Here is a 22,756-nt window from a genome sequence, read left to right on the forward strand (position 1 = left end):
AAAGGTTTCTTTATTTTGTTAGTAGACAAGAAGTCAATCTCCAGATTCAGGACCATATTTGAAAGATCCACAGGACAGTCCCCTTTATTTAAGTCAACACAGAGTACATTAACTTGATGTTTACCAGATCTGCAAACACTGTGAAACTGACCTAATTTCTTGCACTTATTGCATTGTTTGCCTACTGCTGGACATTGCTTTTAAAAACATTTTTTTAAATTTATTTTGGAAGGTCAGGTATTTGCATACTTGCATAAGTTAATGCTATTACATCATGTTTATGCTTAAAGCCAGTGTTTCAGTACAATACATTGCCTTGAACATTCCATATTTACATATTTACACATTGATTCCTGTATTCCATTATTATTTATCCATAACAATAGGGAGTCCCATATCTTCATTCCCTTCTTCCTTGGTTTTTCTCCTTTACATTTGTATAAGGAAATTTCTTGTCGGCTAATACTCAATACCCGGTGCAGCCATAGATAATATGTAGGAGGCTCTCTATCTTTCCATACATTAGCTATCAACAGGCGCGCTATAGCTAATCTTATGCATACAAAATCTCTTTGTGCTGTATCTAGATTTGCCCGACTGTCATATCCTAGAAGCATCGCGGCTCGGGTGATCATAATTTCATTATTCAATGTCTTTAGCCAAAATTCCTCTATACCACTTTTAAGGTTAGATAGCTTAGTGCAGGAATAGAACATATGGATAATGTCTGCCAGTCCACTTTGGCACCTCAGGCATTTATAATTTTCCTTCTTACCGATCCGTAAAGCTTAGCTGGTGTGTAATACAAATTATATAGGGTTTTGTAGTGCTGGGCTTTTAGATTGGCTGACAGAAAGATATTTATCCCTAACTCAAGTGCTATGTCCAAATCGACCTCCCCGTCACCTAGCTTTCCTTCCTATTTTGATTCAGTTTTATCCATATCATCTGGGAGGGGCTTAATTAGTTTGTGATTATAGTTCCTAATCCTACTATCCTGGCATTTTATAATTTCTAGTAATGGAATTTCCTCCAGATTAATAGAATCTAAGCATGGGCGAATTTTGCGAATCTGGCGTTCGCGAATTTTGCGAATTTGCGAACTCGCAATCCGCAAAATCCGCGAATTCTCGCGAATTTGCGGATTTTTTTTTGTGTTCGCAAGGGTTTCTGCCAGTTCGCGAGGGTTTGGTACCAGTTCGCAATTGCGAACTTACTTGTCGGCTCGCAACGGTCGCGACTATGTTGTTTCTACGTCTGGTTCATCATCACAGGTTCCCAGCAACCTCTGTTCCACCACTGCCACCCTCTGTTTCACCCATGCCACCCTCTGGTACATCAATGCCACCCTCTGGTTCATCATCACTGTAGATTATGGGGGGGAAAATCAAGCACACCTGCCCTGCTTCAACTGACATGAATTAATTTGGGGTTGGTTTATTAATGTGTCACTGTTTTAAAATTCCAGGCCTGGCACCTGCTTCCTTATCAGTAATTTGCTTTCTGTTGCAGTGCATTTTTTTTTTCCAGGACCTTTGTGGCCTACTTGTAGCTATTCTATGAGCCTGCTGTGAGGGTCAGAGCAGGGTTATACAATTGTTGCAACTAGCAACTGAACTCTGGAGGGGCCCCAGTCAGGAAGCACTACAGGGAATGGTTACTAATGATGAATTTGAACTCTTGCACCTGCTGAGTGCTTTCAGTTTTGCAAAACTCGTTTTTCTGCAATTTCGTGGGATTCGCGGGGCGCGTACTTGCGCGAGATCGGATTCGGAAGCCGCAAATTCGTGCGAATATGCAATTTGTTTTTTTGCGGAGTGTTAGTTTGCAAAGTTTTGTGCGTTTTAGCAAGCCGCTTGTAGCGCAACGGCGCGAAGTTACCCTCGCGGTCGTTCAAGGGCGCGGCCATCTTGTTTGCATGACGTATTTCCGTTTCCGGGCGCGATGTGTAATCTCGCAAAGTGTGCGGCTCGCTAGTACAATTTCGCGTGTGTTCGCGAGGAAAATCTCGCGCGAACTTACCCGCGAGGTCGTGAATGGGCGCGGCCATCTTGTTTCTCATTCATTGCTATGGTTCTGGGCATGCTTTTTGTATCCTCTCTGTATATCTGCCATCCTTTGCTTGTTTGAAGTTTTTTTTAATCTATTTTACTTATTATCGATCTCTCTATTTTTCTAGCTCTATATTTTTGTGTTTTCTGCTACTTTTGGTTAATTTGAAACTACTTTTTTAAACTCTTTTCTTTTCTTCTCTTCCCTATTCTATTTTCTTTATTATTTAGCTTCCTTTCTGCCCAGACCATGGTGAAGGGAGCCGGGAAGCATCCCGAGAAGGGGAAGGGTCCCGCACCCCGTGCCCGGCTCCCGTACGGGCGTTTGAGGGGGGAGCAGGTCCACCCCGGGAGATCTTCAGCCCGGAGGAGGTGGCCGCACTCATTTTTTATGTTCAGCGCCGCCTCGCCAGGACCATCATGGCAGGCGGCAGGATCGCTAGCAGGTACGGAATCCAGGAGCGCCGAAAGCGGTGGGAGAAGGTGTGCCAGGCCATGTACCACCACTCTCGGGTCCGGCGCACCTACAACCAGGCCACCCACCGCTGGATGGATGTCCTGGACCGGGAACGCGATCTGCTCGACCTGCTCGGCCTTGAGATCCCCGGGCTTGGTGAGTAGTAGTAGCTATTTCTTTACTATGTTTTCTCCTGCTCTGAGTGTTATTATCTTGCAAATTTTTGATTTTACCAAGAGCAATAATGCTGCTGATTACATTGTAGGTAAATTCTATTTCAAAATCTTCTGTGCATTTCAGGTGCACTGCTCTCCTTCTCAGTAGCGCTGCTACTATGCTTATTTGTTTTCGATTTTGTGCTCATTTCATTGGCCTGTGAAATTATACATGAGTGTAGTTTAAAGAACTGCCTAATGCTAGACACTAAGGGTCAGATTTTTAATTACCGGCGCATCCCTGCAAACTAGCAGGGATGCGCCAGTAATTGTGCGCCACGCCACCACCACCCATGGTGCACCGTATTTACAATGCGGCGCACCATGGGCCCAAAACGTCACCAAAGCGTTACGCATCTGTGCCGTAAAGGCGGCGCATTGCTGGAGTTGCGTCGCAACGATGGCGCAGCTCCAGCAATGCTCTGGGGTGCCCTATCTCCCCAATGCTGCGTCAAGCCGTACGTCTGCTTCAAGCAGGCGCAGGGTTTAAGTCACGCATCATTGTCCTCAAAGTGACTGATTGAAATCTTGTAGATTTCCCTCAGCCACTTTTAGGATGCGTTCCTGCGCTGGAACGCCCTCCCTTGCGCCGGAACGCCCCCTGATGGCGCAGGGCTTTACAACGTGATGCATCTCCCATATGCGTCACGTTGTTAATATACGCCGCACCATGGCGCCTCTTTTGTTCTGCCGCTGCGTCACAAAAGTCACGCAACAATGGAGCAAAAGAGCCGAAAGGGGCTTCTAAATCAGCCCCTACAGACTCAAGTCCAGTCCTTCCTTTGTACACATGGCGATAAGAAGAAATAGTGGTGGTGGATTGATAGTTTGAGTATTTTAATGACTGATTAATGTAGTAGGAAACTTTACTGTTGTCGCTGATCTGTAATCACGATGGACTTTGTCTGTCACTTCGTGTGCTGCGGACTGCTGCCTGCCAGTCCTAGGAAAACCTTTTTAGTACTTTTTTTAGTGAGTTACATAAGAACTTTCAAAGTCGACGGTCCGCAAATCAAGCAATACTGATAACGTAGTAGACCACATGAGATCGGTCAATATATCCCGTGGAATAGTTGTCTATTTGCTATTTCGCCAAAATATTTTGTTATTGTTCTTTTGAAATGTTTGATTTGGTTGACAAATCTCATCCATGTTTTCTGGTCTTTCTTTCTTTCATGTTGTACATCAGCTCCCCCAGGGGCAAGAGGGCATTGGAGGAGGCTGCTGCTGCTGAACAGGATCGGTCAGGCGAGGGCTCCTTTGCTGGCCCCGGTAAGTTTTAATTTTAATATAGAGTACCTATTTTTTCCTAGCGTTCCTCATTAGATTTTTTTCTAAATCGTCTTTGATCTTCTTGTAGACTGTATCTAAATTCTTATCCTGCCTCGACTATGACTCCCTGTGGTATTACTAGATTATTCTTATTAGTCTGTCTGTGTAGCTAAGTAAGATTGCACATTTGGCAATTCCATTGGACTCCCATTCTAGTCAGCAATAGCTCTATGCACTGAGTGCAGTCCTCTGGGATTGTCCATAATGTCTTTTCAAGTCTTCTAAATGTTTATGCTTTGACAATTGCCAACAATAAAAAGGTGAATGACCACCAAGAATGAATAAGATACTACTTTACTTTTGGTTTGGATAGGAGGACAATCCATTCTACTACTGTTGCAGGGACAAATCTGCACAAACAGAACTATGGACACTAAATAGTGCATTGTTTATCAATTATAATAGGCGCAGGTAGACTTTCCACATACCTCAGTGATATCAGACTTTGAAGAACCCCCAATCTCCTTACTGACTAGATAGTGTGGCAGAGTCATTTAGCTCCCGAATTCATCGATGATTGATCCCCAATCATGATTATTATCCAATGCAGGACAAGAGTACGGAGTCAGACTCCAGAAGTGTCAGAGGCACGGGCTCATGCTTGCAAATTGCAAAACCTTTTGCTCATTCACTCATGACCAAAAAACACAGAGTCTATTTAAGTTTTAAAGCTTTATTAAAAGTAAAAATATTTATTAAAATCAAGCTTGTCATAAAACAGAAACGGTCGATTAAAAATGGAAAAGTGCTAATAGTTATTAATTTCACACATTTATTGTGGGCGAGCCGAGCCCTCACCTGGTTTGAACTTTAATTTTTCTTTTTGGTGATGAATAGTTGGTCCCTCTGTCCTAGTGGTGATGATGATGATTGTTTCTTAGAAGTGAAGCTTCTGTCTGTTATGAGAAAAATGGTGCGTGTTAAAAAGCAAGCATTCATCAGTTGTGCCAAAAAGTGCAGCAAGACCAGACCCTTCACTGGAAAATTTTACTTTAGAGTAGACAGTCACAAATTATTAGATTGGTTTCTGTATTCACATTTCTTCATTCCTAGACAAAATGCTAGTGAGTGGTGTATGTCTATGACATCTAACATTCTTAAATGTACTTTGTAGGTGGAACATCTGGTACTGGGCCCAGCGCGGAGGTGGAGGAGGGAAGCTCTGGGGAGGAGGCGGTGCAAGTGCCGGAGCCGGACCAAACTGCTGTGTGGGTTGCCACGGTAGTGGCGGGCAGTGGTAAGCTCTTATATTCCTTACTTTTTGAGATTGCAGACTGCATAGTGTGCTGCTCCCCGTGAGAAAACGTAAGGTTTGTCCAGATGAGAGACATGAAGAAGAATGATTGACATTTAGGGGCCTATTATGATGGCGGACGGACCTGAGTCCGTCCTCCACCATAGAGTAGGAGGCACCGTCCGCAGGTGCAGTGGCGGTCCCTCCGTGGTAATTAGGATGTGACCGCCACCCTGGTGGTCACACCCTGTATTTTTATCATTGCGGCGGGTGCTGCTTGAAGCAGCACCCGCCGCAATGATAAAAATGTAAGTTGTGCATTTGCATGCACAAAGCGGCAAGCACCACGTGGTACCTGCCGCTTTGTGCAGGCAAATGCAGGGGGGTACCATAGGTACCCCCCATGTGCACCCCCCACACCCCCCCTTCACCTCTGGGGGCCTGCAACGGGCCCAAAACAAAAATCCGTATGCCTTTGCACGTCGAAAATGCTGCCGTGTAAAGGCATGTGTTCCTCCAGACATCCTAATATGGCTGGCGGTGTCTGATAGACACCGCCAGCCATGTTAGTGCTTTTCCGCCGCGGACGGGAGGCGACCGCGGCGGAAAAGCTGCGGACTGAAAAACGATCCCCCAGCCATCCTAATCTGGCGGGGGGTCTTTTTCAGTCCGCTGCGGATTTCCCGCATCCTCCGGGTCGGCGGTGGATTCCGCCGGCCCGGAGGATGCGGGAAATCCGCAATCCTAATCTGCCCCATAGTTTGAACGGATGGATGCCTGGATCATGGTACTATCTGACTCTTAGATAGCATATGTGTAACTAGAGAGAGTAGACGGTCACTGGATGAACTAAGTGTTACTTTGAAGAGCATGTAACACCGCACCCATACGTCAGTCCCAGTGTAGGAAAGGCAAGGAAAAGAAGTTGTAATTTTGTCCGAATACTACCATGCACAGTAGCAGTAGTTTGTATTGCAAGCACAGCATATATCCGGCTATTACGATGGCCACTCACTACCTCTGTTAATAAGTTTAGTAGAACTCGGTCAGTCATGTGTGGATGTATCACTGTTCACTCAATAAAAAGCAAAGCACCTAAAGTCATCCCATATGTAAGTAAATACATACCATGTGCAGTGATAGATAATCAGATTATTTATCTTCTTCATTTTCCTTTTCTAGTATTCATTGGCACTGTAGGGTGAAACTTAAATTAATTAAGCAGTAGCCCTTGTAACAGTGTATTCTCAGTGCCACCCGTAATAGAAAAGTAACAGCATCACCACCTGTATGTACTGGACTGGTACAGTAACGCAAGTCTGTCTCACTCATCATGGCGGGCGTCTGTTTTCCTCGGGTGCAAGTTGACTGCGCTGGCATGATGCCGGCTTGCAGAAGTTAACGTACCAATTTTGCTAAACAAGAGAGAAGAAGAAGAATAAGACTGGTGTACTGTCATAGTCGACTCTAATGGAGTGAGTCCATAGTGCTCGTAGAATTGATTCCTTAAACTCCCACTAATGTTAGAGCAAGGGTGAAGAAGTGGGAGGTTAGATAGATACTGGCCACAATAGTTATGTACTGCACTTGCAAGTTGCTAGTTCTACTGTGACACAACTTTCTGCTGAATCATTTTTTGTTAATCTTAAAGAGCATTGGTTACAGACTATGTCTTTCTTTCTTCATATAGATGCTCCTTCCAAACCAAGCCGAAAGGAGCTGGCTACACGGGCCCGGCAACGGAGGCTGGAGGCCACTGTCGCTGAATATCGGCGGCTGGTGGCCCAGGAGGAGGGGGACACGCAGTCTACCACTACATCTACAGGGACTGCTGCATCCTCCCCTGCGCTCCCTGGGTCACCCAGACGGCGCAGGTCTCCAGAGGTACGGAGCCGGGGTACCGCAGCCACCCACCACCGCCGAGCGAATAAATCAGCTGCCCCCCACAGCAGTTGGAAGAAACGTATGCACCGCCTTTCCCTGAGGGTTTCCTATCTCGAGCAGGAGCTGCTCAACACCAAAACCCTGCTCGAGACCCTCCGTAAGGAGCATTCCGACCTGGCCTGTAAATTCAACAGCAGCAGCCAGCAGTAGGAGGAGACTGTCCCTTGCCCCTTTTTTAAAGAATTCTGGGGGGTGGGAATTGGGAGTTGGGTTTTTTCACTTTTTTGGACTTTTCACGGACATTCGTTGGGGTTAGGGAGTGGGGGTGGGTTGGGTCTTGTGGGAGATTATTTTTGTCAGGGATATAAATATACTTTAAACTCTATCTTAGCATACATTTTTTTTACTGCTTTTGAGGCTGGTGGGTGGGGGTTCACAGGAACTTTGTTTTGGTGACACTTAAGTGGCATCTTGATTCAAGTTGTGTAATTAATTGCCCAAATGTTTTCAAAACTAAGTGCCTCTCACAGAGTAAGTGAATTCAATAGTCCTAGGACTTTACAAGTACTAGCGTCAGTCTCTCGTCTCTCCTAATACTCCATTATACTTCCTCCCCCCAAACGCTTATCTTACCTGTAATTTGTGTTTGGAAATAGGGCTAGGCACAGGGCTGGCTGCACGTCAAATGGCGATATGGCAATCCTGGGCGGATGAAATGTCATCATTGCGTTGGTACTAGTGGTGTTACACAGTGGCAGTTGCAGCATCTGAAAAAAAAGAAAATGAAACCTCGTTTGTCCTTACCGTAGCATTAGAACGGTACGATAGAGAATATAGCAGCTGACAGTACACTAGAACAGTGCCACAATGTAGCCTAACAAATGGTAAAGTATTGAAAGTATAACTAGTACTTGCGTTGAATTTTTTTGACATTGGCTACTACTACAAGAAATAGTACTGAAGCTGAGTAAGTCTAGAATATATCCTTGGATTCCTTCACCAGCCTGTTGCTATGACCTTATCCTCCCCAGCAAGTGTGTGGAATTATTGATGTCATTTAGTCACACATCAATCAAAAATACACAGCCCGGGGGAAGAGGGTTAGGGTTTGGAAAATGGATGGGAATGGGGGTTTCTTTTTGGGTAGGTTTTGTTGAGAGAAGAAAAAAAAAGCACAGCATGGACAAACAATATTTGAAGATAAAGAAATCTTTGGGTACAAAGCTAACCATAAATCTTTTAAGTGACAAAAATGGAAGTGCATGCATTACTGCATGCATTGTTACTGAAAAGTAAGTAGTACTTTCGACAACCGTGAATGACAGAATGCGACAGTACAGGGCTGCAGCGTTTTCACTTGCCTATCTCTGCACTCAGAGAAACACTTCTTACATTAAATTAGGTTTAAAAAATAGCCGAAGTAAAACCTATAGAATGGCGTAGGGATCAATTTAGAAGCAGAGAGAGATCCAAGAAATGCAGTCACACTCATAGAAGAAAACAATGGATACTGTATCTGTATGTTGTTGTAGTTGTCCTGTTGAATTTGGTAAGTAAGTTGCATGCAGCAAACAATTCCTCTTATTAGCGGCACTCCTCCATTCCAGCTGACGCTTCGTCCATCAATGTTGGTGACCAGAAGACACCCTGTCCACTGCCTGCCTGGCGGATGCTGAATTGCGGCTCGCTAATGTGAAGCCTGACTCCATCCTTTTTTCCCAATTGCACAGACTGAAACCCGACCTGTAATTATTGAACGAAAAACAGGAAGTGATATTACAACACCACTGATAAATAAATATAAGGTATGTACGCTGTGTAGTGCAAAAAGTCACACTTTGAGTTTCCTAATAGACAGTACAATATTTTTGAAAGTGCGTACTCTGTCTGAGTCTCCTTTTGAAGGATAAATAAGTATGGGCAAATTAATTTAGCGGATCTTTCCCCTCAAGCTAGGTGTACTGTAAACTGTGTTTTAGAACAAAATTAGACCTTCCCAGCAGTGCTCCCACCCAGACCCTTACTAAAGCCAGTTGCAAAAATGCAGAAGACCCCCAATCAGATCTCAAAAAACGAGGCCTAGAAGAAAACTGGTGACAAAACGTACTTTGAAAGTAAAAGTAGGCCCAAATACCCCCTTACTCACAGTGGATTGTATTCAAACCACTTGCAAGCAAGCAAAAGTATCTATAGCCAGCATCGCTCCAAGACTCGAAAACCCCCCCACCAAAACACATGCAATAGAAATACTGCTAACCCTAACGAGCCCTAAGTTAAGAATAGTGGCAAAGGCTTTCTTTAACTATGCCAAATCCCCCCTTTCCCACCATGGATTTTCTTCAAATGACTTGCAACCAAAATTACACATTCTCACGAGTGCTCTAAGACCCCAGAACTCAGTTGCAAAAATCTAGAACACCCCGAAACACATGCAATCCTGCTGCTAGGGCTAACCCTAACGAACCCTAAGTTACGAAAAGTGCCAAAAGGCTTTTCCTTATGGATTTTGTCCAAACCACTTCTATCCGGTATTAGACCTTCCCAGGAATGCCCCAAGACCCGCCAACCCACCCGCAAAAAAGCACAACACCCCCAAAAAGGAAAATCTCATACTTACATTATTTCTCGGCCTTCGGTCCAAACGCGCTGTGCAGCTGGGTCATAAATCCCGTTTTCCACCACGGATTTCCTGAAAAGCAAATGCAATCAAGATTAGACTGTCCCAGCAGTGCTCCCAGACCCCAAAACTCACCCACAAACACCCGGAACCCCCCCAAAGAGCACCTCAAAGGCAAGCAAGTGAGCAAAAACGCCCAAAAATAATTTTCGCCTCCGATTTGGTCCAAACCACTTGTATCCGGTATTAGAGCTTCCCAGCAATGGCCCCAGAGCCGTCAATGCAGGCGAAAACTAGTAGAAGACCCCCAAACAGCCAAAAAGCAAAAGTACAAAAATGGGGACTTAGTCATTTTCTTGCCAATTTCCAAAATCACTCCGCGCGCGCTCTGCAGCTAGGCCCTAACTCCCCTCTGCCACCATGGATGTGCTTCAAACCTCTTGCAATCTAAAGTATCCATAGCCAGCAGTGCTCCCAGACCCCTAAACCCACCCAAAAACACCAGTAAGCCCCCCAAACAGGCCCCCGAAAACGCTACATTGAGCAAAATGTCAGAAATAGCAAAAAAAAATCTGCATGGATTTTGTCCAAACCACTTCTATCCGGTATTAGACCTTCCCAGGAATGCCCCAAGACCCGCCAACCCACCCGCAAAAAAGCACAACACCCCCAAACAGCCAAAAAGGAAAATCTCATACTTACAATATTTCTCGGCCTTCGGTCCAAACGCGCTGTGCAGCTAGGTCATAAATCCCGTTTTCCACCACGGATTTCCTGAAAAGCAAATGCAATCAAGATTAGACTGTCCCAGCAGTGCTCCCAGACCCCAAAACTCACCCACAAACACCCGGAACCCCCCCCAAAGAGCACCTCAAAGGCAAGCAAGTGAGCAAAAACGCCCAAAAATAATTTTCGCCTCCGATTTGGTCCAAACCACTTGTATCCGGTATTAGAGCTTCCCAGCAATGGCCCCAGAGCCGTCAACGCAGGCGAAAACTAGTAGAAGACCCCCAAACAGCCAAAAAGCAAAAGTACAAAAATGGGGACTTAGTCATTTTCTTGCCAATTTCCAAAATCACTCCGCGCGCGCTCTGTAGCTAGGCCCTAACTCCCCTCTGCCACCATGGATTTGCTTCAAACCTCTTGCAATCTAAAGTATCCATAGCCAGCAGTGCTCCCAGACCCCTAAACCCACCCAAAAACACCAGTAAGCCCCCCAAACAGGCCCCCGAAAACGCTACATTGAGCAAAATGTCAGAAATAGCAAAAAAAAATCTGCATGGATTTTGTCCAAACCACTTCTATCCGGTATTAGACCTTCCTAGGAATGCCCCAAGACCTGCCAACCCACCCGCAAAAAAGCACAACACCCCCAAACAGCCAAAAAGGAAAATCTCATACTTACAATATTTCTCGGCCTTCGGTCCAAACGCGCTGTGCAGCTAGGTCATAAATCCCGTTTTCCACCACGGATTTCCTGAAAAGCAAATGCAATCAAGATTAGACTGTCCCAGCAGTGCTCCCAGACCTCAAAACTCACCCACAAACACCCGGAACCCCCCCAAAGAGCACCTCAAAGGCAAGCAAGTCAGCAAAAACGCAAAAAAATTCCGCCTCCGATTTGGTCCAAACCACTTGTATCCGGTATTAGAGCTTCCCAGCAATGGCCCCAGAGCCGTCAACCGAGGCGAAAACTAGTAGAAGACCCCCAAATAGCCAAAAAGCAAAAGTACAAAAATGGGGACTTTCATTTTCTTGCCAATTTCCAAAATCACTCCGCGCGCGCTCTGTAGCTAGGCCCTAACTCCCCTCTGCCACCATGGATTTGCTTCAAACCTCTTGCAATCTAAAGTATCCATAGCCAGCAGTGCTCCCAGACCCCGAAACCCACCCACAAACACCAGGAAGTCCCCCAAACAGGCCCCCGAAAACACTACATTGAGCAAAATGTCAGAAATAGCAAAAAAAAAATCGGCATGGATTTTGTCCAAACCACTTCTATCCGGTATTAGACCTTCCCAGGAATGCCACAAGACCCGCCAACCCACCCGCAAAAAAGCACAACACCCCCAAACAGCCAAAAAGGAAAATCTCATACTTACAATATTTCTCGGCCTTCGGTCCAAACGCACTGTGCAGCTAGGTCATAACTCCCGTTTTTCACCACGGATTTCCTGAAAAGCAAATGCAATCAAGATTAGACTGTCCCAGCAGTGCTCCCAGACCCCAAAACTCACCAGCAAACACCCGGAACCCCCCCAATGAGCACCTCAAAGGCAAGCAAGTCAGCAAAAACGCAAAAATAATTCCGCCTCCGATTTGGTCCAAACCACTTGTATCCAGTATTAGAGCTTCCCAGCAATGGCCCCAGAGCCGTCAACCCAGGCAAAAAACTAGTAGAAGACCCCCAAACAGCCAAAAAGCAAAAGTACAAAAATGGGGACATTCATTTTCTTGCCAATTTCCAAAATCACTCCGCGCGCGCTCTGCAGCTAGGCCCTAACTCCCCTCTGCCACCATGGATTTGCTTCAAACCTCTTGCAATCTAAAGAATCCATAGCCAGCAGTGCTCCCAGACCCCGAAACCTACCCACAAACACCAGAAAGTCCCCCAAACAGGCCCCCGAAAACGCTACGTTGAGCAAAATGTCAGAAATAGCAAAAAAAAATTCTGCATGGATTTTGTCCAAACTACTTCTATCCGGTATTAGACCTTCCCAGGAATGCCCCAAGACCCGCCAACCGACCCGCAAAAAAGCACAACACCCCCAAACAGCCAAAAAGGAAAATCTCATACTTACAATATTTCTCGGCCTTCGGTCCAAACGCGCTGTGCAGCTAGGTCATAACTCCCGTTTTCCACCACGGATTTCCTGAAAAGCAAATGCAATCAAGATTAGACTGTCCCAGCAGTGCTCCCAGACCCCAAAACTCACCCACAAACACCCGGAACCCCCCCAAAGAGCACCTCAAAGGCAAGCAAGTCAGCAAAAACGCAAAAAAAAATTCCGCCTCCGATTTGGTCCAAACCACTTGTATCCGGTATTAGAGCTTCCCAGCAATGGCCCCAGAGCCGTCAACTCACCCGCAAAGAAGTAGAGCACCCCCACAAGTGCTGAGTCTTTCTTCATTGGGCGTAATCCAGCCCTCTGCTTTGAGGGAAATAGGAGTCTGGAGGAGGAGGATAGAGGAGCATGTTCTTCTGAACTTGTGAACCTGAGGAATGCAGACTGCGGCACCTTCAAATCAATAAGCAAACAAGTGAAGACAGTTCTGCTGATGGGCTTGTTTTTGTGTGTTCAGTGATTAAAGTTTGAATTAAATTAACTGTGCAAAACAAAGAAAGACAGACACACAGGAATAAAAGTGAATAAGGACGAAAAAGAAAGTTATTGATTCATTGTCTCATTTTCAGGGCTCGGTGTCAGGGAATAAGAATAAGAGTTCGTCATCATACTCTGCGAATTCAGGCAGGGTGAGGTCAGTGTCACCGAACAGAGAACAAATTCCCTCATCTACGTTGCTGTCCTCCTCGTCTTCATGCGGCGTGCTTTCTCGTACTTTGTAATCTGGTGGTATGAGGTGCTGATTCATCTTGATCATTGTTAACCTCTCCACATTTTTGGGCGAGAGGTGGCTCCGTTTGGAAGTTACAATGCCACCAGCAGCACTGAAAACACGTCCAGAAGACACGCTTGCGAGTGGGCAAGACATGTAGTTTATAGCCAGGTTGGAGAGCTGTGGCCACAATTCTTTTTTCCCATGCCAATACGCCAATGGGTCAGCATTAACATAGACCTCTGTTGAGTCATTGAGATAGTCCTGCACCATCGACTCAAGGTCCTCCAAGGTTCCTCCACTTTTCTTACTTTTGGCTGTGACCTTTTGAGAACCACACCCAAGCCGATTTAGCCAATCCTCTTCTGCAACCAATGTTACTGTTGTGTCTGGTGCAGATGATCCGGTTGCCAGTGTCTTTAACGGCTGAGAGGTTACTTGTGCCACAGCCACAGGTGCAGAAGTGGATTGTTTTGACTGGGGATGGCCTGCTGATGCTGATGTACTGCCTTTTCCTTCAATGTGCTGCCGTTCTCTTTCAAACCTCTTGGCTGACAAGGCTAGCCAACGTTTGTACTTTGTAACATCTTCATCAGCAAAAGGAAAGAATGCTCGGCCTGCCAGCGCCTTTTTGTAGCGTGGATCCAGAATAGTAGCACAAATGTAATGCTGTTCTGAGTGGATCATTTTAAGACGTTCATCACCACGTAGGCGCTCTAATAATTTCTCCGCCAAAACAAAAGGGTCTTGGTTTTTTTCATCTTTTTGAAACACAGAAGACACCGCCTTCAGTTGGTGCTCCAGCATGCACAACAAAGGGATAGCTTTTCCCAAAATACAGTCCTCCTTGCTGACTGCACGCGTGAAGACCTCAAAAGGACGAAGCATGTCTGTCAGGCTTTTAACTAGGTCCCATTGCGCCGCATCTATCCTCAGGTCCTTCTGAGCTGTACCCAGTGTTAAGAAATAGTGATCGAGTACCGTATACTGCTCATACAGATGCTCAAGCATGTAGAAGGTTGAGTTCCAATGTGTTGGCACCTCCTGGATGAGTGCATTCGACGTTCATGTAGCAGGCTCCTCAGATGCTTCCGGGCCTTAAAAGAATGGCTGAAATGGTTGCACATTCTTCGGCAGGTGGCCACTAACTCGCACGCTGGACTGTCTTCATCACTCAAGAATTTTTTAACAACCAGGTTTATACAGTGCGCCAAACACGGCACTCTGAAATAGTGACCCAGCTCTATGGCCTTAACTACATTGGCGCCATTATCCGTGGAAACATAACCAATCTGGCATTTTTTGGGGGACAGCCAGTGAAAGACCTTTGTGTTAAACTCATTCAAAATGTTTTCTGCTGTGTGACGTTTCTCCAAGCCAAACATGGCAAGTGTTGCATGTTTCCGAGCAGCTTTAAAAACTTGGTCCGGGTCAACACCTGCGTTTAGCTTTGCTTTAACCCCTGAAAAAGAGACCCAGTGTGCAGTGATGCACATGTAATCAGCGCCTGCGCCACTGGTCCACATGTCTGTTGTCAGATGTATAGTGTGAGCAGCACTCTTCTGCAAAGCTGCCCCAATCACCTCCAGCACATCTTCATGTAGTGCTGGAACCGCAACTCTGGCAAAATAGAACCGGCTAGGAACCTTCCATTAGGGCAGAGCGCTGCCACTAATTCTAGAAAACCAATCCCTTCTACAAAAGAAAAAGGGAGAAGGTCCAGAGCTAGCATTTTAACCAGCTTAGTGTTATACAGACGCGTCAGTGGGTGGTTGCGTTCATATGGCGCTTCTGAAAACAACATGGTTCTAATGTTGCCCTGGACCAAGCATTTACGGGATGATGATGACTTCTTTGACCCAGTTACGCTCGCTGATTAACTTTTTCGCATTGGTGTCTCACTCTCTCCCACACTCTTAGTGTGACTCACATGGGGTGTGCTGCTGACAGGGGTACTGGGTGTAAGTGAAGTGTTTGACACGTCTTCTTCCGCCTCGTCATCATCAGATGAAACATCAACGTTTTCTTGACTTGCAATTCGGGCTTCCATGATCTCCTTTAGGTGCGCAAACCATTGGACAGCGCGCTGTCTCCTAAGATGACCTCTCTGGCCTCCGGTACCATAGTTGGTACCAAACTTACCACGACTAACTGCATGCTTACAAATGCTACAAATGGCGAAGTTTTCCCTTTTTTCTGCAAACACTAAAGAAGTCCCAAACTGGGGACTTGAATTGTCTGTGGGGGCCGGAGGAGGCGGCGATACTGGTGGTGGTGGTCATGCTGCTAATGCCAGATGAAGTGGAGGATGTGGATTGCCGAACTTTAGTACGTTGTGCACTTTCACCACCACTAATTGAGGTCGAGGTGGATGGAGGTCCCTTCTGGTGAGGAAGAAATATGGAAGCGGTACGTGTTGGTGTACTAGTTAACTCCAATGATTGTGGTGTTTCCACTGCCTCCTCGTCGACAACATCATCATCACGCTCAGCAGCTTCTCGGGCCAAAATGTCTGTTTGCGGCATGCCCGCTGGGGCTGCAGTGACCTTTATGATGACTGGGTCGTCGTCGTGAGAGTCTTCATCAACAGCAGTATCCGCCACTTCTTGTTGAGCCTCATCACACTCCATAACTTTGAGACTTTGGACGCGCATCCTTTTACGCTTAACTACCTTTGTCAGATCATGGTGTGCCTCACTCTCAGACGGCAGTGGTGGTGGTTCCCAATTTTGATCCATATCATCAGAAGGAACTGTGCTTGAAGAAGATGTAGACACCACCCTTGATCTCTTCCTTGCTAGGGGTGTGGAAGATAATGAATGATCATCAGGAGGAGTGGCTTCCTCAAATGATACCTCGCCTTGATTGTCGATTTCCTGATGTGCCCCTACTTCGGGAGGAACAACTATTGTGGGCACTTGTGACCCTCCATGCACCTCTGCTTGCGCATCTCCTTGCGCTGCGTCTCCTTCCACTTGTACTTGGGCTTGTACTTGCACATGTGGTTGTTGTTGCTGCTGTGGTTGTTCAACACTCGTCAGATGAGTTACAACAACCTGTGTTGATTGAGGGATGCTGCTACTTTCTTGCGATGAGCCAACATCACTGGTCGATGGTGATTGAACAACTAGACTGGCTGCCTCTAAAGCACTCAAGGGCTTGGACTTAAGTTGGCGTGGTGAGGTGGCACTGAGCCCAATGGAGCGGGGGTGCTGCTCCCAGCTTGTTTAGAGGTCAGAACAGCAGGCCGCAGTTGCACGAGTTGCAGAGTTGTCTGTGGCCAGACGTGATGTCGCGTGACGTTATGCTGCACACACACACCGCTGCAGGACTTCTTCCTGGCATTGGTGGTTCTCTTGAGTCTTGTGCACCTAAAAGCAATGGAAGACAGAGGAACATCAGTTCAGTTATACACCCCAAAAAATCGAAAATCACAGAAAAATCAGCACAATCCCATGCCATCCATGCCCTCCATGATGTATAAATTCAAGACACCCCACAGAAAGACTAGGCCCATGCACCACTCACTACCCCTGGTGAAAAGGCCACAACAACAGCACAAAAAATCAAAAATCACAGAAAAATCAGCACAATCCCAAGCCCTCTATGATGTTTAAATTCAAGACACCCCACAGAAAGACTAGGCTCATGCACCACTCACTACCCCTGGGCATAAAGTTTGAAAGCTAGGCAAAATGGTTGCAGACCTAAGAACACTGCCTGCATTCAAAATGGCCCCCTGCTTCCCAGCACATGGCCAGGGCCTGCCTGTAGCAGCACTCAAAATGGCCCCCACCCACATGGCCTGTCCCCACGAACACCCCAAAAAATCGAAAAACACAGAAAAATCAGCACAAACCCATGCCATCCATGCCCTCCATGATGTATAAATTCAAGACACCCCACAGAAAGACTAGGCCCATGCACCAATCACTACCCCTGTGAAAAGGCCACAACAACAGCACAAAAAATCGAAAATCACAGAAAAATCAGCACAATCCCAAGCCCTCCATGACGTTTAAATTCAAGACACCCCACAGAAAGACTAGGCTCATGCACCACTCACTACCCTGGGCATAAAGGTTGAAAGCTAGGCAAAATGGTTGCAGACCTAAGAACACTGCCTGCATTCAAAATGGCCCCCTGCCTCCCAGCACATGGCCAGGGCCTGTCTGTAGCAGCACTCAAAATGGCCCCCACCCACATGGCCTGTCCCCATGAACACCCCAAAAAATCGAAAAACACAGAAAAATCAGCACAATCCCATGCCATCCATGCCCTCCGTGATGTATAAATTCAAGACACCCCACAGAAAGACTAGGCTCATGCACCACTCACTACCCCTGGTAAAAAGGCCACAACAACAGCACAAAAAAACAAAAATCACAGAAAAATCAGCACAATCCCAAGCCCTCCATGATGTTTAAATTCAAGACACCCCACAGAAATACTAGGCTCATGCACCACTCACTACCCCTGGGCATAAAGGTTGAAAGCTAGGCAAAATGGTTGCAGACCTAAGAACACTACCTGCATTCAAAATGGCCCCCTGCCTCCCAGCACATGGCCAGGGCCTGCCTGTAGCAGAACTCAAAATGGCCCCCACCCACATGGCCTGTCCCCATGAACACCCCAAAAAATCGGAAAACACAGAAAAATCAGCACGATCCCATGCCATCCAGGCCCTCCATGATGTTTAAATTCAAGACACCCCACAGAAAGACTAGGCCCATGCACCCCTCACTACCCCTGGTGAAAAGGCCACAACAACAGCCCAAAAAAACAAAAGTCACAGAAAAATCAGCACAATCCCAAGCCATCCAGGCCCTCCATGATGTTTTTATTAAAGAGACCCTACAGAAAGACTCAGTCCACCCACCACTGAGTACCCCTGGGCAAAAGGCCCCAACAACAGCCAAAAAAATCGAAAATTCCAAAATTGTAGTTGCAGCAACGGTAATGCCCCAAACAAACTTACTTGTGAAATTTCTAATCCAAAAGTGATCCAAAGAAAGTCAAAAAGGCCTCAAATCCAAATATCCAGCAGCATCCACAAAAAGTAATCCTTCCAGCTCCAGATCCAAATGAAAAGTGACCAGGAGATGGACAAAGCACTGGGAGGAGCCTGCTGGACAGGAACAGGAAGTTGGAGACTGTGGAGCACTTCCTTCCTCCCACCCCCCTCCCCAAAATGGACTCCTTGCAAAAAAAGTGCAGGCAAATGTCAACCTGAGGAGTTATTCAAATAAAAATCATCATTTTCAGAAGGTTTATGCTGCTTGCTGGTGGATTTCTTGTGCAGAATTGCTAATTTTGTATTTTCGCGAGTGCGAGATTGTTGCTGCCCGCCGCATCTACGTGTTCGCAATTGCGAACTCACGCGATACGTGATCACGGCGTACTCGCGTTGACAAACTCTCGCTGTGTAAGGTGGCAAGCCGCGATGACGTAATCGCGGTCGCCAAACTCCTGCGGGATCCCGCAGCAAGATCCAAAATGGCGCAGCACTCGCAAAATATCGAGAAAAACAACTCGGCAAACGCTGAATGACGGTAAGTGAACGCCGCACACCGCAAAATTGTATCACCAAGAAAAAAAAATCTGCTGCTTGCGAATTTGCGGATTTTGCGGGAAATTCGCGAATCTCGCGGATTGCGAATTTACCGAAAATCCGCAAAATCTGCGAGCGGAACGGATTTTCCGCCCATGCTTAATAGAATCCTTGAGGAGGCTTCTTATACAGCTCTGTACTTGCATATATTTAAACTGTGTGTTCTTATTGAAGCCAAACCTCTGCACAAGTTCTGCACATGGCATATACTCATTGTTCTGGAATAAATCTGCCACCCGCTCTATCTCCGCCTGTTCCCAACTTTGAGACATGCCATCATATGATACTTCCGGTAGTAGAGCTGAGCGCCACAGAAAAGTATATTTATTATATCTGGAAATGTTAAAGATTTTATTCACCTTTTTCCATACCTTCTAAGCCCCCATGTTTGTAATAGATTGGTTCAAATTGCCTTAAAAAGAGTATTTCTGCGTCTCCCGATAGCCAACTGATAGATTGTGGGTAAGCTCGGGAGCTCATCTCTACATTGGCCTGGCTAGAAGTAAGATACCCATCTGCTGGAGGGCGGTGGCCCAATAATACAGTAAGATATTGGGGGCTCTCCATCCACCACGCTCTCTTGGTAGTGTCATAAACTTCAGTGCCCGACGTGTCTCCTGATAGCCCCAAATAACATGACGTTGACTTTATTTATCTTACCTTCTGCTAACTCCAATGGTATTGCCTGGAGAAGATATAATATCGTTGGAAAGATTTTCATTTTTATTACATTAATTCTACCTATTATTGTAAGATGCAGTTTGTCCAACTGCTTAAGTTCCCCTTTTATTTTTTCCATGACCAAATCAATATTGGCTGCCCATAGAGTATCCAGACAAGATGTTATGTAACCCCTAGATAGGTAGCCACCTCACTTTTGCGGGGATCTTGTAACTGACTCTGGGAAGAACAGATAATTTGGATTTTCCCCTTATTCAAAAGGTATCCGGATTTCCTCCCAAGCTCCTCCGCCATTTCCCTAATTGCCACCCCTGGTTCTGGCGTACAATTGCAATGTCGTCCGCGTACACAAGGATCTTGGTTTCGTATCCATCAGTAGTTACGGGTTGAATTTCTTGATTGGATAAGATTTGATTGCCATACGGGTTCAAATAAATGGCAAATAAGATAGGGGAACAAGGGCATCCTTGCCACGTCCCTCTAGCAATCTCAATCCTCCTGGACGTATTTCCCATTGTTTGCAGCTGAGCATGAGGTTTATAGCACATATCTTGGATAGCTCTCAGAAACCATGGACCAAGCCCCCTTACTACCAGGGTGTCCTAGAGATATTGCCATGATACCCAGTCAAAGGCTTTCTCCGCGTCCAGGAGGACCACAGCCATCTCTCTAGATTCTACCTCTGCTATATCGAGAAATGCGATAACCCTCCTAGTGTGGTCTGTGGTCCCCCTGCCAGGGACAAAGCCATGTTGCCAATGTGATACCAATGCCACAATGATCTTTTGCAGTCGTTTGGCTATAATTTTTGAGTATACTTTAGCGTCCAAATTCATAAGTGAAATCGAGCGATTTTATTGTTATTATTATTATTATTATTATTATTATTATTATTATTATTATTATTGTAGGGGACTTGTAAAGCACATGGCTACCCATAGGCTTCCCAGCGATATGAGGTTGGCAGTTCTGCTGGTTTACCCTTTTTGGGGAATACCACCACGTCCGTCCCCTGCCATGATAAGGGCAGGACCCCACTGTGCTGTACACCAAGAAACAGGTCGTGCATAATTGGGACAACCTTGTGTGAAAGTATTTTATATACTTGTACTGATATTTTGTCAGGGCCTACTGCTTTCCCATCAGAGAGGGACCCCAACGCCTCCTGGACCTATTCCAAAGCAATTTCTCTGTCCAGCTCCTGGGCTGTAGCTTTGTCTACTCTTGCTAATGCCGGGCAACTTGGGGCTTTGGTCTGTCTGGCTTGTTCCAGAAATGTCAGCTTTGTACAGCCTTCTGTAGAACTACTCGAACACCTCCATAATCTTTTCCAGGACGGTCACTGATTGGTCACTACTGTTCTTAATTTTTAAAATGTTATTCCTGGTGCTTTCCTGCCTCATTTTCAATGCTAATAGCCTCTCTGTTGTCTCACCATATTCATATATCCCCCCCCCAATAGACCTGATACCTTTGGTTCACCCTTTCCTGGAAGAAGCTATTAATTTACACCCTTACTAGAGCTAGCTTTGTCATATGCTCCCTGACTAAGTCTTCCTGCTCTCCCTTGCTAATCAATTTGAAATGCTCTGCCTCCAGTTCCGCCAGTATCTCTATTAATCGGTCACCTCTGCCTTTTGTTATTTCTGACATTTCCCTACAAAGTTAATAACTTCACCCCTCTGGGCTGCTTTAAAAGTGTCCCATACTATCCTACGCGTAGTGCTATACCTATTATTACCAACGAATTCCGTAGTCCATTGCCTCATATGGGCACTGAAAACTTCATCCTCGATTAGCTTTTTGTCAAGTGACCACGTACCCTGTTTATAAGCACCGCCCAATCCGGTTATCTCTAACAACAAAGGGTTGTGATCCGAAAAGAGCCATGGCAATTTTTTAATTTCCACCTTATCCATAATTTTACATGATGCTAAAATGTAGTCCAAATGCACAAACCTCCCATGGGGTAAGAGTAGTATGTATATCCGGGGTCATTCAAGGCTTTTTCTGCCCATAAATCGACCAATCTGTGACTTGTTTTAAAGGCATTCTGTGCCCTATATACTTTGGGTTTCCTCCCGCCATACTTCTGGGTCTGGGTTTTTGTCACCTCTAAATGTATGTTCAGATCACCACACACTATCACTGGCTCTGGCCAAGAGGCAAGCTCTACTTCAAGTTCTTCCTAGACATAGGTTTGTCTTGATTAGACCCGTATATAGTCGCCACTGTCACCCCCATGGGTATCCTTTCTATTGCCCATCACCCCCATTTATCCAATTCGGTTCGCATAGCCATTCCCAAACCTTGTTTAATATATATATCAACTCCTCTAATCATAGAGGTCTGGGTAGAGCATGTTGCCAGGTTGCAGCCCCTGATCTGAAGGGTACTTTTATTTCTCCAAGGTATCTGCATTTCATGTAAGCAGATTATATCTGCATTAATAGTTTTAAGTATTTCATAAACCCTACCTCTCTTATTTTTTATCATTTAGGCCGCCGACATTAGCTGTGCATATCTTGAGTCTATCCATATTGTCCTGCAGTTTTCCTCATTATTAGCCTTTGCTCATCGCATTTCTCAGCCCTTTTCTTTCCTTCCTTATTGTTTATGCCTGTCTTCCCTTTTTCTTTTTTCACCCCTGTCCCCACTTAACCTGACTCCTCTGTCCCTTTGACCCGACCTTCCCTCCTTCCTCCACCCTTCACCCCTGTGCCCCCAGGCCCCCTGCTTACCCTCCACCGTGGAAGCTTCCAGACTGAAGGTCTGTGTGTGTGATGACGCAGTGCACCACCATGATCAGTGACATCCACTAATCGTAATCCTAAAAAAGAAAATATAAGAGAGAAAAGACTTTTGAGAATATACAAAGAGTGAAAATATCAGAACATAGAAGGTTACGGAGATCGCCTTAACTTTCACCCCAAAGCATATTGTAGCCTATAATAGCTCAGTAGTTTGTTTACTTTCATTATTATTTTTCATCAGGCACCCAACCAGCCCCTGTTTACCATCTTCTATTAAGATATTTTCTAGCGCATTTACCATCTACACAGTATTCATTCCTATATTACTGTCCCCTTGTCAGACATTAAAAAAAAGAAAAAACA

At 45.7% G+C, this 22,756-nt stretch overlaps 1 protein-coding gene across 1 annotated transcript in view; it reads right to left on the reverse strand.

The window, feature by feature from the left end:
* Window positions 1–22,466, reverse strand: part of LOC147659594 (keratin, type I cytoskeletal 18-like) — a 100,842-nt gene extending 78,376 nt beyond the window's left edge. The window contains exon 1 of the mRNA XM_086951621.1: window positions 22,382–22,466. The gene's annotated coding sequence lies outside the window, so the exon portion shown is untranslated. The remainder of the gene's footprint in view (window positions 1–22,381) is intronic.
* Between the last annotated feature and the right edge of the window lie 290 nt (window positions 22,467–22,756).

This window comes from Lissotriton vulgaris, unplaced genomic scaffold, assembly GCF_964263255.1.
Source record: "Lissotriton vulgaris unplaced genomic scaffold, aLisVul1.2 SCAFFOLD_2027, whole genome shotgun sequence".
NCBI lineage: Eukaryota > Metazoa > Chordata > Amphibia > Caudata > Salamandridae > Lissotriton > Lissotriton vulgaris.